The 15801-nt window shown below is 34.7% G+C and overlaps 1 pseudogene; it reads right to left on the reverse strand.

The window, feature by feature from the left end:
- Positions 1 to 15801, reverse strand: part of LOC140846026 (E3 ubiquitin-protein ligase UBR3-like) — a 71998-nt pseudogene that overhangs the window by 35673 nt on the left and 20524 nt on the right.

The following is a 15801-nucleotide window of genomic DNA, read 5'->3' on the forward strand; positions in this document are numbered from 1 at the left end:
TTTAGCTGGTAATATGCAGATTGACAAATGGAGACATTCCTACACTGCCTGTGAAAGTTTATGTATACCATATTTCTGGAAAGTATTGTAGCACTATGTAACACAGCTCTTGACACTCAGTGACTATTTATAAAATTAATTACTGAAAATATAAAGCATTTATATGCTTTCATGTTATTCTGTAAGTTCTGGGGTCACATCTGAATGTTAAGAACTGCTTAACACATCATCTGATATTATGCTGGAAAAGGAGAAGCAATTTAAGTCAATTAACAAGGACATTAAAGAATTTTTAATGATGTAAGAATTTGGTTGATATGTGTGAATTTTAAAAAGCAGATTCTAAAACATATAGTATGATTCAAATAGTATTTTAAAATCCACAATATACACACAAAAAAAACAGGGACTGGACAGAAATTTATGAAAATGTTAACAATATTAGCAGAATTCTGGAAAATATAGTTGATTGTTTTTCCCTCATATTTGCTCTCACTTTTATGGTTCATTTGTTTATTAAATTATAATAAATTATATGTAACATGTAGGTTATAATATTATAGAGTATTTCACTTTTTTCTTCAATATTTTTGTATATTCTAAACACTTTACAATAAATACAATTTTTATTATCAGAGAAAAATTTACAAAAACAGTAACCTAGAGCTTACTGGCTACTAAGATAAAAACAACCATTCTGAGGACACAGAAATGGATCTTTCCTGGCACATGGTAGGCACATAATCAGAATAAATGAATGAAAGGATATACCCCACTGTAGAGAAAAGAACCAAAGATTTTGACAGTGGGATTTAGTGCCATCATTGTGATACTATCCTTTAAAATGTTTAATATTTTAAAATATAAAATTGTTTCCTTCTCTTAAATCTTTAGGTAATCTTAAAACCCAGACTCTAAAAACTGTAAACTAGTAAACTCTATGGATGATAAGAGGAAATGGACAGATTAGTGTAAATAGGCCTAATTTTACCATTACATTTTAAAAGTGATTATCCATACAGTTAAATTAAAAGGAAATAAGGAAATAATTTTCTTGAGGATTACTGGAAAAAGAATATATGATAAACTTGTATTATCAGACATAGAATTTTATGTTGGAAAAGTATTAAGTGAGAAAATTGAAAAAGATACTTTAATTTTTTAAGAATCTAAGATTCAGATGTGAAACACAGATGACATATTACAATAAATTATATTACAAGGTAGAGAACTAATGAACTATAAAATGAGAACAAATGCGGGGGGGAGTTATGCTCAAAAATCAACCAAACTTTCTTGAAATTCCTGATTTCTTCATTCTAGGAAAGGAAGCACCCAGTAAAAATTAAGAAATTAGTTCTGGAATGAGAAAGATTTGATACAAATGCCAGCTCTTTCTTAACAGCTTTGTGCCCCCAAAGAACATGTGAACTAATGTTCTAAACCTCAGGTTCCTCTTATGTAAAACTTGGAATATAATGGTACCTGGGGCATACAGTTATGGTGAAAAATGCTTAGCATGAAGTAAGGACTGGGTACGTGTTCACAGCTTTACTACTACCCCATTGAGTACTACATCTCAGGACTTGAGAAGAATACAACCCAGCCATCAGTATCATGGAGAGCACAGGACCTATGCTGTTCTTTAAACTTTAATTCACCGATACTACACTTAATAAACCTTTTGTTTGCTGATTATCTTTAGACTCAGAGTTAGGCATTCTCATATGTTATTTGCAAACCATCCCTATCCTTGAGTTTATAGTCTACAGAGAAAAGAAAATCACTAATATGAAGAAAAGTGACTTTCCTTAGCCATAACATGCAAAATACTCATAGCTTGCCAATTTTGTGTATAAAGAAAAAACACACGTGAAATTTTATTTTGGCTTTTTTTTTGAGAAGTAAGAAGGTATACAAATAGCCTCAAAGTAGCTCCCCACAAGATTCTAACTACAAAGGAAAAAATAACTTTACAGTGGAAAATCCTGGCAGATACCATGTTAGACAAATGAAGGGAGTTATTTCATCAATAACAAGACAAATCAGTAACATGGGCCTATTGATATGATACACTAAAAAGAATGCAACATTACTTCCATAGTATTTCTGCCAAAAGTTTATAATCTGAATGTAACCATAAGAAAATATCACACAAAAATAAATTCACAGCTGAGCTCTTCAAAAAAAAAGTGTCGATGTCTGAAAGAGAAGATAAAGTCAGGAACAAAGGAAATAAAACATAGTAAATAAATGTAAGCTCAATCTTGAATTTTCTTTCCATTGACTTTGCATTTCTTAGGACATTACAGAAACAACTGACAAGATCTGAATATATTCTGTATAAGGTAGGAGTCAGTATTAATTATTTCTCATATAAATATCCAATTAACTCATCACCATTCATTATAAAGACTATGCTTTCACCACAGCTCCTCAGTGTCATCTATGATATATTCAGATATGTGTGGGTTTGGTTTGTTCTAGCTTAACAAGTAAATATAATTTTGTTTCATTTTTTCATTAAATTTATAATTGATATACAATCTTTTGAAGGCCTCACATGAACAACATTGTGGTGTCAATAGTCACCCATATTATCAAGTCCTCACTCCCCCATTGCAGTCACTATCAGCATAGGAAGATGCTATAGAGTCATTACTTGTCTTCTCCGTGTTTATACCAATTTATTTTTTCATCCTCCCTTGATTATACAAGTAGTGGCATAAAGTACACATTTTCTGCTCCCAGATTTTTCTCTTAACATTGTATTGGTGTTGATCTTTCTATATCAATGTACAAAGTACTTTCTCACCTTTCTTTTCTTTTAGTTCTGTTTTAATTTACTATTGTAGAAAAGGCAAAGTAGTAGGACATTTGATAGCTAGCTATATGGAAAAAAACTAAATTGTATCCACTCCTTATATGACACATTATGATAAATTCCAAATGATTAGAGATCTAAATGTAAAAACTGAAGCCATGGAAATATTAAAATATGTCTGATATGGGTTTAAGATTCAAAATATATAAAGAACTAATATAACTCAACAGCAAAAAAAAATCCAATTTAAAAATGGGAGGAGGATCCAAATAGGCATATTTCGAAAGAAGACATATAGACGACTAACAGGGCATCAACTTATTTCTTTGAAAATTCATAAATTGGGAATAATTAAGCCAATATATTTCAGGGTAACCAAATAGTTGTTATGGACAACTCTTCTTTATAAAAACGTTTTAGCTAATAATTCAGAAAGAAGCCTTTTTGTTGTTTATTTTGTTGCTCCTAATGAAATACTGCATTTAGACAAGAATCATTAGGGCTTGCAAAACTCACTAGGTGAAAGGCTGATGCGGAACTTTACAGTAGAGGGATTAGACCATGGCTACCTGAACCCGCTGCTTAATTCTGACATAAAAAGAGAGCCAACAAGCCATTATGTGCCTTCATTTGAATGTTTTCTCTGGATAAAAACCACTGGGATTCTTTAAAGATTTTCTCACTTGATAGGAATTTTTAAGCAATTTTTACAAAAGGTATAATAGCTTTCAACTTTTATTAAATATTTCTGTGTTTACAAGGAAAATTCATACTTTTATGAAGAATTTCGATCTATTTTTATACTTATTTTTCAAAAACAGTTTAATTTACTTAAATTTTTCAATAATACTTACTGTGAATTCATGTCTTCTAGGAACTGTGTAAGCTTTCTCCAGGGATTATATTCAGAATCAATACTATAGAGCCGCATGTGCAAGTCTAATACATGGAACAGCTGATCTAAATAAATTGAAGAAAAGGTAAAATGCACACAATTCCTACAGAAAAAAATTGAGATACAATTTCTAGCTAATTCATAGGGAAATGTTTCCTATCTTTATAATTCATCAAGTTCTTAAGTACAAATTACTTCATGCTCTCTTTACAGTAAACTGAAATATAGATCCAAATAATTTCTACTAGAATCTGAACTGTCCTTATGCTCAATCTTAACACAGGAATGTTTTTCTCATCTCCTGTCAAAGACCTACTTTTCCTTGGCTTTATGGTTCAGCTTTGACAACTTGCAAAAGCTCTTACTATCATGGTCACCTCATAAGCAATATTACTATTATTTTCAATACCCTACCCTAAGTTATATGGACAATAACATCCATATAAATCACTGTTAGGTGAATTTCTCTTTTTACCTAATATTTTCTCTTAAATCCTCCTTAGACTGAATTGTGACTTCATCTTTTGATTCAACATAAAGAAAAAAATAATTGAAATAAAAGTATTTAGGAGGACTTTCTCTGGCTATTTTCATTTCTTCTAGCTAAACCATAATAATCTACCTGTCTTAACTTTCAACAAAATTCTGCTCACATCATTTAGAAGAAAAAATTTTATTAAAATATTTTAATTATTCAGGAAAAAAATCCTGAATTTTGCTTTCATATCACATCTTTTTTTTGGTATAAAGGACAAGATGAATTAAATTATTTTACCACAAATACTCAAAAATATTTCTGAATCAAAAGACATTTTTTAGAATGTCAGATAACAAACAGTTCTTGACATACGACTGAAATTAATTCTTAAAACCAGCAGGAAAAATTTAGCCATATGGCACAAGCTTATTGTCCTTTATTATCTAAATTAAAATAATCAAAACTAAACAAGATTTTGTTTCTCTGAGCAATTAACTTAGAAATCAACTATTTTTTGGTTTAACTTAAGATCCATCAGTATTCTTCTTCTATGTTGGTGGTATATGGTAGTGGTGGTGGTAGCAGTAGTTGTTACTTTGGGAAGCTATTGTAAGGCATATGAGAGCTCTAAGATGAACAAAATAAATGTTCTTCCACTCTGTAGGGCATGGTAGAGGACATAGGAGGTGGGCGGGAGAGCTGAATCTTAACACTCTACACACAAATTTAAGTTTCAATCTGATCTCTCTGTAACAAACAGAAAAATCCAAATACTTCACCGTGCTTCACCTCTGTCTCTAAGTCAGTGTATAGTCTATAACCATCTTTTAAAATGTCTTTATCCCATTAACAGCTAACAATAGCTCAGCATCTATTATGTGCCAAGCACTATTTAATAATCACTTTACACTGATTATCTCAATTAATTTTCACACAAATTCTACCAGGTTAAGTAATAGTGTTATCTCCTGCTGTGAGACAAGTCTCCCAAATTTCTAGTTTTTCCAGTAACCTGGTTCCATTGGTTCCACTGATAACACTGAGAACATGAGTCATTTTTAGTAAAGAATAATACAATGAAAGATATATTCATCATTTTTATTTTATTTCAGTTCGATTACACGTAAGAGACTGCTTGGATCAAGCATATACTATTTAAAGTGTCTTAAAACCTAAAAGTATTTTTAAAATCCCTAAATTCCTTTTGCAGAAAAATATTAACTCAAGTTGCAAGATGGGGAGCATTGCAATTTCTTTATATAAATGTTAACAAAATCAACGAGCTTTGAAAAATATCTCCTTTCAAGATCAGTTACCTTAAAGTACCTAATTAAATCAGAAGCATAGAAGTTGCAGTTTTATTAACCTGTTTCACACTGAAAATCACAGCCGGCACACAAATAATGTTGCAATCTGCCTATTTTCCTAGCCTCCACCATAATTAAAGAACAATAATGTTAGAAGGAAACTTTTTACCTTTTTATATTCCATCATCCTGCAGGTGAGGAAATAGGCCAAGAGAAAGGAAGTACCTTGCCAAGTTATCATAGTATTTATAGGAAAAGCTTAAAAATAGAATTCAAGATTTGCTACTTCCTAGTTCTTTGTACCACTCCCAGTCCAGTTCTCCTTGGAGGTTTTATAATTGAAAGAATAGTACAAAATTCTTTTTTTAATACACATACACACACACACACACACACACACACACACACATGCACACACCTTTCTATTCCTATGAAAACCCTGAGGCATCTTCTAAACCTATTCAAACAATATATGACAAAAGTCTTTGGTATTGGCTTTAACTAGAACTGAAGAATAACATATCTAACAAGTTATATTTACCTTCCAAAAACACTCCTAGAAATTGCAGATAACTTCAGTAGGAAACAGAATTGGCCAAGTAACAATCAATACCTTTTACTATGTTTATACAATGCACTGTTTTCAAAATTTAGCCTGAGACCTATTAGTAAGACTAAACTCTAATATTCAGTTAGCTGCAAAAATATCTTTAATACTAAACAAATATTGACAGTAGTACACACAGGATAAGGAAAACCCTAAGATCATAATCAAAAAGTTAAAAACTAAAAAATAATGAGAAGTATTAAACATCAACTATGTGCATGGTATTAAAAAGCTGAAAATCATCACATCAAGAAAGCATATTATTGAAATTTGAACAATAGTAAAATAAAAGGATAACTCCTTCTCTGGAAGGACACATTTTAAAACTATAAAGTTAGATCTATATTTATAATAGAGTTTGGAAATAAGAAACATTATTAAATTAACTTATGGGTGTGTTGTGCTTTCAACACACGTATAGGAGGCACCACTGTCTAGCAGGAGCCAGCAAGTCCTGGATTTGAATCCAAGCTCTGTACTGGCCCTATGTGTCCTAGGGAAAATCACCTTAGTCTTACTATCTGTCCCATGGGGATAATATCACCTTTCTGGCCTGTTACATATGAGAGCGATTACCATAATAGCATACATTTGCAGTGTATGGACAGGTATGCTTACATACATGTATATACATATGGTTTCTGAGATTAAATTCCAAGTAGTAAATTTAATACTTATAAACTTGAGATATTACAACTAAAATTAGAGATTATAACTACAGTAGAAACATCAGGTGTCCACATAAAACTACCACTCCACAGAAAATATTAACATGCCTTTTTAACTCTTTCTCACTCCTCCCCGGAAATATTGGTACCACTCTTCCCTGGTTCTCCCCCATTTCCTTCTCAGTTACTTTTACAAACTCCTCTTCCTCTACTGAACCCGAAAAGGTGGCATTCTCTGTAAGAAAGGATAAGGAAGTTCTTCCTAGTCCCCCCTCCCTCTTACTCTACACACACTACTTCACGTAAGTTCAACTTCTACTTCTACCTATAAGTCTACAATTCACAAATTTCTCTAGCAATTCAGATGTTCAATAGGTACCATAAAATGAATATACCCAAAACTAGACTGATTAAATAGCCCAACCTAGCTCCAATGTTCATTTCCTTCTATAGGCCCTACTCAAGCTAATGACATCACTGCCATGCAAACATCCAAGGAAAAACGAGGGAGCGTCTTCCGCGCCCTTATCCTCCATAGCCAACTGGTTACCAGTCCTACTGGTCCTGCATCCTATGATCCATCCTCTGCTCCACTCCACTGTGACCATCACTTCTCAGATGGATTACTCAGCTGAGTGCTCACTTAGCTTTACATCTTAAGTTGTACCACTGTTAAAATTTACTTAAGGTAAAATTAACTGGGTTGCATTTCCAGACCACTCAGGATTTTAGTCCTATCAATATAGTTATCACTGGTTAAATAATTGTCAGTGAAAAAAATCTCAAGTAGCCAAATGACTTTCTGAATTACTATGAGGGAAAAAAATCTCAGTTCCTCTGTAACTGAATAATGAAAGTGAGGAAATGGTTCTGATCCATTTATCCAAAAGGTGAATGTAACAGGTATGGGTATCCTCTCTGAGCAGGGTCAGCTTCCCCTGGTTCCTCTACACGCCCATGAGAAATCAGCCGCGGAAAAATGGGAGAGAGCTCCTCAACTGAGGTCTGGGAACAACTCTAAGGAGGAAAGATCTGCAGCTCATACCACTGAGTGGCAGGAACTTTCCCCATGCCACTCCTCCCCACTCCAGGCAGGGCAGGGCAGGGCGGGGAATAAAGTGGCAGTCATGCTAGGAATTTTAAAGGGTTAAAATTTTTGTAATAATAGTAATAATAATAAAGTAATATATATAAAATACTTTAATTCATAAGATATATAGCATTAGATAATACCATTTGAACCTTTTATTAATCAAGGCATGTTAGATAATCAACACAGGTATCATTATCCCCATTTTCACAATAAGGTAAAATGTTAGGGGTGGGGTGGAGCACAATTCTGCTTCCAAATATAGGTAGCCCCAGGAAGTGTAAAGAAACAGGTCAGTTCTTAGGATTCCTAATTTACTTCTTACCAAAGAGGGCACACTTCATGAATCTAGGTCTAATTGGAGCACCTCATTTAAAACTGAGGGACAGAGAATAGAGTTCTACTCACACTGAAGAAAAAAGGAGCTGGATGCCTTGTGCCTATGCCCTGACATCAGAAATTATTATATGTGGTACTTAGGTCCCAGAATATGCAAGTCATGAATGATGAATGCAGGGAGTCCTGGCTTCCTGGGCCACAAAGCAAAGGACCTTCAGAAAGACTAAAGAATTGTCAAAGCCACAACTCTGATCCCAAATATTAAAGCTAAAATTCCCTGAAATTAACCAAACAGATGAGCTATATCAGTCTTTGGAAATAAATCCCATTCTGTCCTAACATAATCTCTTAACAGATTGAGAGACAGTGGAAATCTTAAAAAAAAAAAAAAAAGTTGAAAATTAACTTTCATCTTGCTTCTGGTCTCATCACCACCACCACCACCACCATCACTAATTTGATGATGGTAGTGTTGAAAAAGCAGAAATAGTAATGGTCGAGATTACAATCTATGAAGACTCAAATATACACTGTAAAATTGAGGTCTTATATAATGATTTTCTTGGTTGAGGATCATGAGGAACAGAATCAATGAGGTGAAAAAGCTCGCACCTAAACCATGTCTACCATAAATAATTGTGTCAGGAGGCAAACTCCACATTTTTCTATTAATTTATGCACACTGACTTATAAAATTTGGGAAACAAACTCTCCACTAGTTATGGGGTAACAAGAAGAACAGAAGTTGTGATTAAACATATTTGCAGAATTCATAATTTTTAAATCTGAAAACAAAAACTTAGTAAACCATATATACCAGAATTTTACCAGTGTTCAAGAATAAGGTCAGACTACATAAGAGCAATTTTGGGATTTTACTCAACAAGACCTTTATACAGCCTTACTGCAGGGTGAAATTAACATCAAAATAATCTCCCATACTCTGAACTCACAAAAAATTCACTCTTTGAGCAAGTAAAGCTACTTTAACTTGCCTGCACACATTTAAGATGGATTTGTGTTCCATGAAAAACAAATACAGGGGTCAGTTTTTCATATTTGCATCATCTCTTGATAAGATTGTAAATTATATCCCAAATAAGTTAGAGCTCCTCAAATGAAAATGTCAAAGAGAGGGATTGCTTACTCTGTCTTAACTAAAGTTTCATTTCTAAATCTTTGCATAAAACCATGAAATCCATTTGTGATACAAATTAAGACTTCTTAAAACTACAGTAAAAAGCAGAAAGTCTCACCCAACCATATGCAAAGATGTTTTTTTATCTAAAGATAACGTTTTAAAACTTATCCTCTAATGTTAATAATTTACCAAATGACATATCTTTCCTCCAACCACTGGTTTCAACAATTACTACATGAGAAATACACTAAGAATGTTATAGCAAAAAAGTGTTGAAAGCCTACGAATCTATGGAGTTTCATGTCCACGTTGAAATTACTTGAACGAAGAAATTAACTGAGTAATTTTAATAAGATATTCCTTTCTTTAAGGTATCATTGATATACAATATTACAAAGATTTAACATGACCAACATTGTGGTTATTAAATTCACCCATATTATTAAGTCCCCCTCCACACAAAACCAATTGCAGTCACTGTCCATCAGCATAGTAAGATGCGAGATTTACTACTTGTTCTCTCTGTGGTGCACTGCCTTCCCCGTGACCCAACGACACTATGTATGCTAATTATAATATCGCTTAATCCACTTCTCTATCCCTCTCCCCTCACCCATCCCACCTCCTTCCCCTTGGTAACCACTAGACCCTTCTTGGAGTCTGTGAGTCTGCTGCTGCTTCATGTCTTCAGTTTGGCTTCATTGTTATGGTCCATAAAAAAGTGAAATCATTTGGTGCTTGTCTTTCTCTGCTTGGCTTATTTCACTGAGCATAATACCATCTAAATATATACACGTTATTGCAAATGGTAGGATTTCTTGTCTTTTTATGTCTCAAAAATATCCATCGTGTATTATGTACCACATATTCTTTATCCATTCATCTACTAATGGAAACTTAGGTTGCGTCCAAATCTTGGCTACAGTGAATAGTGCTGTGATTAACAGGGGTGCATATGTTTTTAAGAATCTGGGATCTTTTTTCTTCACATAAATTCCTAGGAGTGGAATTCCTGGGCCAAATGGTATTTCTATTTTTAGTTTTCTGATGCACCTCCATATTGCTTTCCACAACCATTGAACTAATTTACATTCACACCAATAACGTAGGATGCTTCTCAGTTCTCCACCTGCTCACCAGCATTTGTTGTTCCTTTTCTTTTGGATGGTGGCCATCCGGTGTGATTTTAATTTGCATTTCCCTGATAATTAGCGATATGGAGCAACTTTTCATGTGCCTGTTGGCCATCTGAATTTCTTCTTTGGAGAATTGTCTATTTAGATCCTCTGCCCATTTTTAATCAGTTTATTTGCTTTTTGGGTGTTGAGGCATGTGAGTTCTTTATATATTTTGGAAGTTAACCCCTTACGGATACATTGTTTACAAATATATCCTCTACACTATAGGATGCCTTTTTGTTCTACTGATGTGTCCTTTGCTGAACAGAAGCTTTTTAGCTTGATGTAGTTCCATTTGCTCATTTTTCTTTTGTTTCCCTTGCCGAAGAAGATATGATCATGAAAAAGTTGCTCACATTTATATTCAAGAGATTTTTGCCTATGCTTTCTTCAAAGAGTTTAATGGTTTCATGACTTACATTCAGGCCTTTGATCCATTTCAAGTTTATTTTTGTGCATGAGGTGAGACAATAATCCAGTTTCATTCTCTTACATGTAGCTGTCCAGTTTTGCCAACACCAGTTCTTTAAGAGGCTATCATGTCCCCATTCTATATACACGGCTCATTTATCATATATTAATTGATCATATATGATTGGGTATATATCTGCACTGTATATCCTGTCCCATTGATCTATGGGTCTGTTCTTGTGCCAGTACCAAATTGTCTTGATTACTGTGGCTTTGTAGTAGAGCTTGAACTCAGGGAGCGTAACTTCCCCATCGTTATTCTTCTTTCTCAGGATTGCTTGGCAATTCGGAGTCTTTTGTTGTTCCATATTAATTTATTTTCATTAAGGTATTATTGATATACACTCTTATGAATATTTCACATGAGAAAACAATGTGGTTACTACATTCACCCATTCATCAAGTCCTCACTCATACCCCATTGCAGTCACTGTCCATCAGTGTAGTAAGATGCCACAGATACGCTATTCGCCTTCTCTGTGCTACACTGCCTTACCTGTGACCCCACACACAATGTACTAAACATATCCCCCTCAATCCCCTTCTGTGTCCCTCCTGACCTGCCCTCCACATCCCTCCCCTTTGGTAACTGCTAGTCCTTTCTTGGAGGTCTGAGTCTGCTGCTGTTTTGTTCTTTCAGTTTTGCTTCTTTGTTATACTCCACAAATGAGGGAAAATCATTTGGCACTTGTCTTTCTCCACCTGACTTATTTCACTGAGCATAATATCCTCCAGCTCCATTCGTGTTCTGGCAAATGGTAGGATTTCTTTGTTTCTTATGGCCAAATAGTATTCCACTGTGTATATGTACCACCTCTTCTTTATCCATTCATCTACTGAATGGATACTTAAGTTGCTTCCATTTCTTGGCTATTGTAAATAGTGCTGCAATAAACATAGGGGCGCATATGACTTTTTGAATCTGAGAACTTGTATTCTTTGGGTAAATACTTAGGAGTGGGATTCCCGGATCAAATGGTATTTCTATTTTCAGTTTTTTGAGGAACCTCCATATTGCTTTCCACAATGATTGAACTAGCTTACATTCCCACCTGCAGTGTAGGAGGGTCCCCCTTTCTCCACATCCTCAACAACATTTGTTGTTGTTTGTCATTTGGATGGTGGCGATCCTAACTGGTGTGAGGTGATAATTCATTGTGGTTTTAATTTGCATTTCACTGATGATTAGTGATGTGGAGAATCTTTTCAAGTGCCTGTTGGCCCTCTGAACTTCTTCTTTGGAGAATTGCATGTTCATATCCTCTGCCCATTTTTTCATAGGGTTATTTGTTTTTGGGTGTTGAGATGTGTGAGTTCCTTATATATTTTGGATGTTAATCCCTTGTCAGGTATGCTGTTCAAAAATATATTCTCCCATACTGCATGATGCCTTTTGTTCTGTTGATGATCACTCTTGCCTTACAGAAACTTTTTAGTTTAATGCAGTCCCATGAGTTCATTTTTGCTTTTGTTTCCCTTTCTCGAAGAGATGGGTTCAAGAAAAAGTTGCTCATATTTATATTCAGGAGATGTTTGCCTATGTCGTCTTCCAAGAGTTTTATGGCTTCACGGCTTACATTCAAATCATTGATCCATTTCGAATTAACCTTTGTGTATGGGGTTAAACAATAATACAGTTTCATTCTCTTGCATGTAGCTGTTCAGTTTTGCCAACACCATTTGTTGAAGAGGTTGTTATTTCCCCATTCTATGTCCATTGCTCCTTTATCATATATTAAATGACCATATATGGTTGGGTTTATATCTAGACTGTATACTCTATTTCATTGGTCTGTGTGTCTGTTCTTGTGCCAGTACCAAGTTGTCTTGATTACTGTGGCTTTGGGGTAGAGCTTGAAGTCAGGGAGTTTAATCTCCCCAGCTTTAGTCTTCCTTCTCAGGATTGCTTGGCTATTCAGGGTCTTTTGTGGTTGCATATGATCTTTAGAACTATTTGCTATAGTTCGTTGAAGAATGCTGTTGGTATTTTGATAGGGATTGCATTGAATCTGTAGATTGCTTTAGGCAGGATGGCCATTTTGACAATATTAATTCTTCCTATCCATGAGCACAGGATGTGTTTCCATTTATTGATATCTTCTTTAATTTCTCTCATAAGAGTCTTGTAGTTTTCAGAGTACAGGTTTTTCACTTCTTCGGTTAGGATTTTTCCTAGGTATTTTATTCTTTTTGATGCAATTGTGAATGGAATTGTTTTTTGATATCTCTTACTGCTAGTTCATGGTTAGTGTACAGGAATGCAACAGATTTCTGTGTATTAATTTTCTATCTTGCAACTTTGCTGAATTCAGATATTAGATCTAGTAGTTCTGCTGTAGATTCCTTAGGGTTTTTTAGGTACAGTATCAGGTCATCTGCAAACAGTGACAGTTTAACTTCTTCCTTACCAATCTGGATGCCCTTTATTTTTGTGTTGTTTAATTGCTGTAGAGAGGACCTCCAGAACTAGGTTGAATAAAAGTGTAGAGAGGGGGCATCCTTGTCCTGTTACTGAACTTAAAAGAAAGGCTTTCAGCTTCTCGCTGTTAAGTATGATGTTGGCTGTGGGTTGTCATATATGGCCTTTATTATGTTGAGGTTCTTGCCCTCTATACCCATTTTGTTGAGAGTTTTTATCACGAATGGATGTTGAATTTTGTCAAATGCTTTTTAGGCATCTATGGAGATGATCATGTGGTTTTTGTCCTTTTTGTTGATGTGGTGTCTGATGATGGATTTTCGAATATTGTACCATCCTTATATCCCCAGAATAAATCCTACTTGGTCATGGTGGATGATGTTTTTGATATATTTTTAAAATCGGCTTGCTAATATTTTGTTGAGTAGTTTTGCATCTAGGTTCATCAGGGATATTGATCTGTAATTTTCCCTTTTTGTGGTGTCTTTGCCTGGTTTTGGTATTGGAGTGATGCTGGCCTCATAGAATTAGTTTGGAAGTATTCCCTCCTCTTCTACTTTTTGGAAAACTTTAAGGAGGATGGGTATTATGTCTTCAGTAAACGCTTGATTAAAATTCAGCAGTGAAGCCATCTGGTCCAGGGATTTTCTTCTTAGGTAGTTTTTTGATTACCCATTCAGTATCATTGCTGGTAATTGGTCTGTTCAGATTTTGTTTCTTTCTGGGTCCGCCTTGGAAGGTGATATTTTTCTAGGAAGTTGTCCATTTCTTCTAGATTATGCAGTTTTTTAGCATGTTATTTTGCATTGCAATCTCTGATAATTCTTTCTATTTCTGTGGTGTCCTTCATGATTTTTCCTTTCTCATGTTTGATTCTGTTTATGTGTGTAGACTCTTTTTTCTTGATAAGTCTGGCTTGGGGTTTATCTATTTGATTTATTTTCTCAAAGAACAAGCTCTTGCTTTCATTGATTCTTTGTATTGTTTTATTCTCCTCAATTTTATTTATTTCTGCTCTAATCTTTATTATGCCCCTCCTTGTACTGAATTTGTGTCTCCTTTGTTCTTCTTTTTCTAGTTTTATTAATTGCAAGATTGGACTGTTCATATGGGATTGTTCTTCTCTCTTGAGGTAGGCTTGTATTGCAATATACTTCCCTCTTAGCATGGCTTTTGCTGCATTCCACAGATTTTGGGGTTCTGAATTACTGTTTTCATTTCCTCCATATATTGCTTGATCTCTGTTTTTATTTGGTTATTGATTCATTGGTTATTTAGGGGCATGTTGTGAAGCCTCCGTGTGTTTGTGCGATTTTTTGTTTTCTTTGCAGGATTTATTTTTAATTTCATACCTTGGGGTCTGAAAAGCTGTTTGGTACAATTTCAATCCTTTTTAATTTACCAAGGCTCTTTTTGTGGCCTAGTATATGATCTATTCTTGAAAATGTTCCATGGGCACTTGAGAAGAATGTGCATCCTGTTGCTTTTTGGTGGCATGTTCTGTAGACGTCTCAGGTCCATCTGTTCTAACGTGTTGTTCAGTGCCTCTGTCTCCTTACTTATTTTCTGTCTGGTTGATCTGTCCTTGTATTGAGTGGTGAGTTCAAGTCCCCTAAAATGAATGCATTGCCTTCTATTTCCCCTTTCAATTCTGTGAGCATTTTTTCACATTTTTGGGTGCTCTATGTTTGGTGCATGGACATTTCCAATGGTTACATCCTCTTGTTGGACTGACCCCTTCATCATTAGGTAATGTCCTTCTTTTGTTTTCTCCTGTGACTTCCTTTGTTTTGAAGTCTTTTTTTATCTGATACAAGTACTGCAACTCCTGCTTTTTTCTCCCTATTTAGCTGCATGGAATATCTTTTTCCATCCCTTGATTTTTAATCTGTGTAGGTCTTTGGGTTTGAAGTGAGACTCTTGTGGGCAACATATGTATGGGTCTTGTTTTTTTTATCCCTTCTGTAACTCTATGTCTTTTGTTTGGTGCATTCAGTCCTTACATTTAGGGTTATTATCGATAGATATGTACTTTGCCATTGCAGGCTTTAGATTTGTGGTTACCAAAGGGTCAAGGGCATCGTCTTTAGCATCTAACAGTCTAACTTAACTTGCTTATCATGCTATTCCAAACACAATTTAAAGAATTTTTTTCTCCATTTTCTTCCTCCTCCTCTCTTTATATACTAGGTGTCATATTCTATCCTCTTTGTGTATCCCTTCACTGATTTTGAGGGTAGTTGATTTAATTTCCCATTTGCTTAGCAATTAATTGGTCTACTTTCTTTACTGTGATTTTATTTTCTGTGGTGACAGCTATTTAGTCTTTATAGCACTCTCATCTAGAGCAGTCCCTCCGAAATGCACCAGAGAGATGGTTTGGT

The sequence above is a fragment of the Manis javanica genome, chromosome 14 (assembly GCF_040802235.1).
Source record: "Manis javanica isolate MJ-LG chromosome 14, MJ_LKY, whole genome shotgun sequence".
Taxonomy (NCBI): domain Eukaryota; kingdom Metazoa; phylum Chordata; class Mammalia; order Pholidota; family Manidae; genus Manis; species Manis javanica.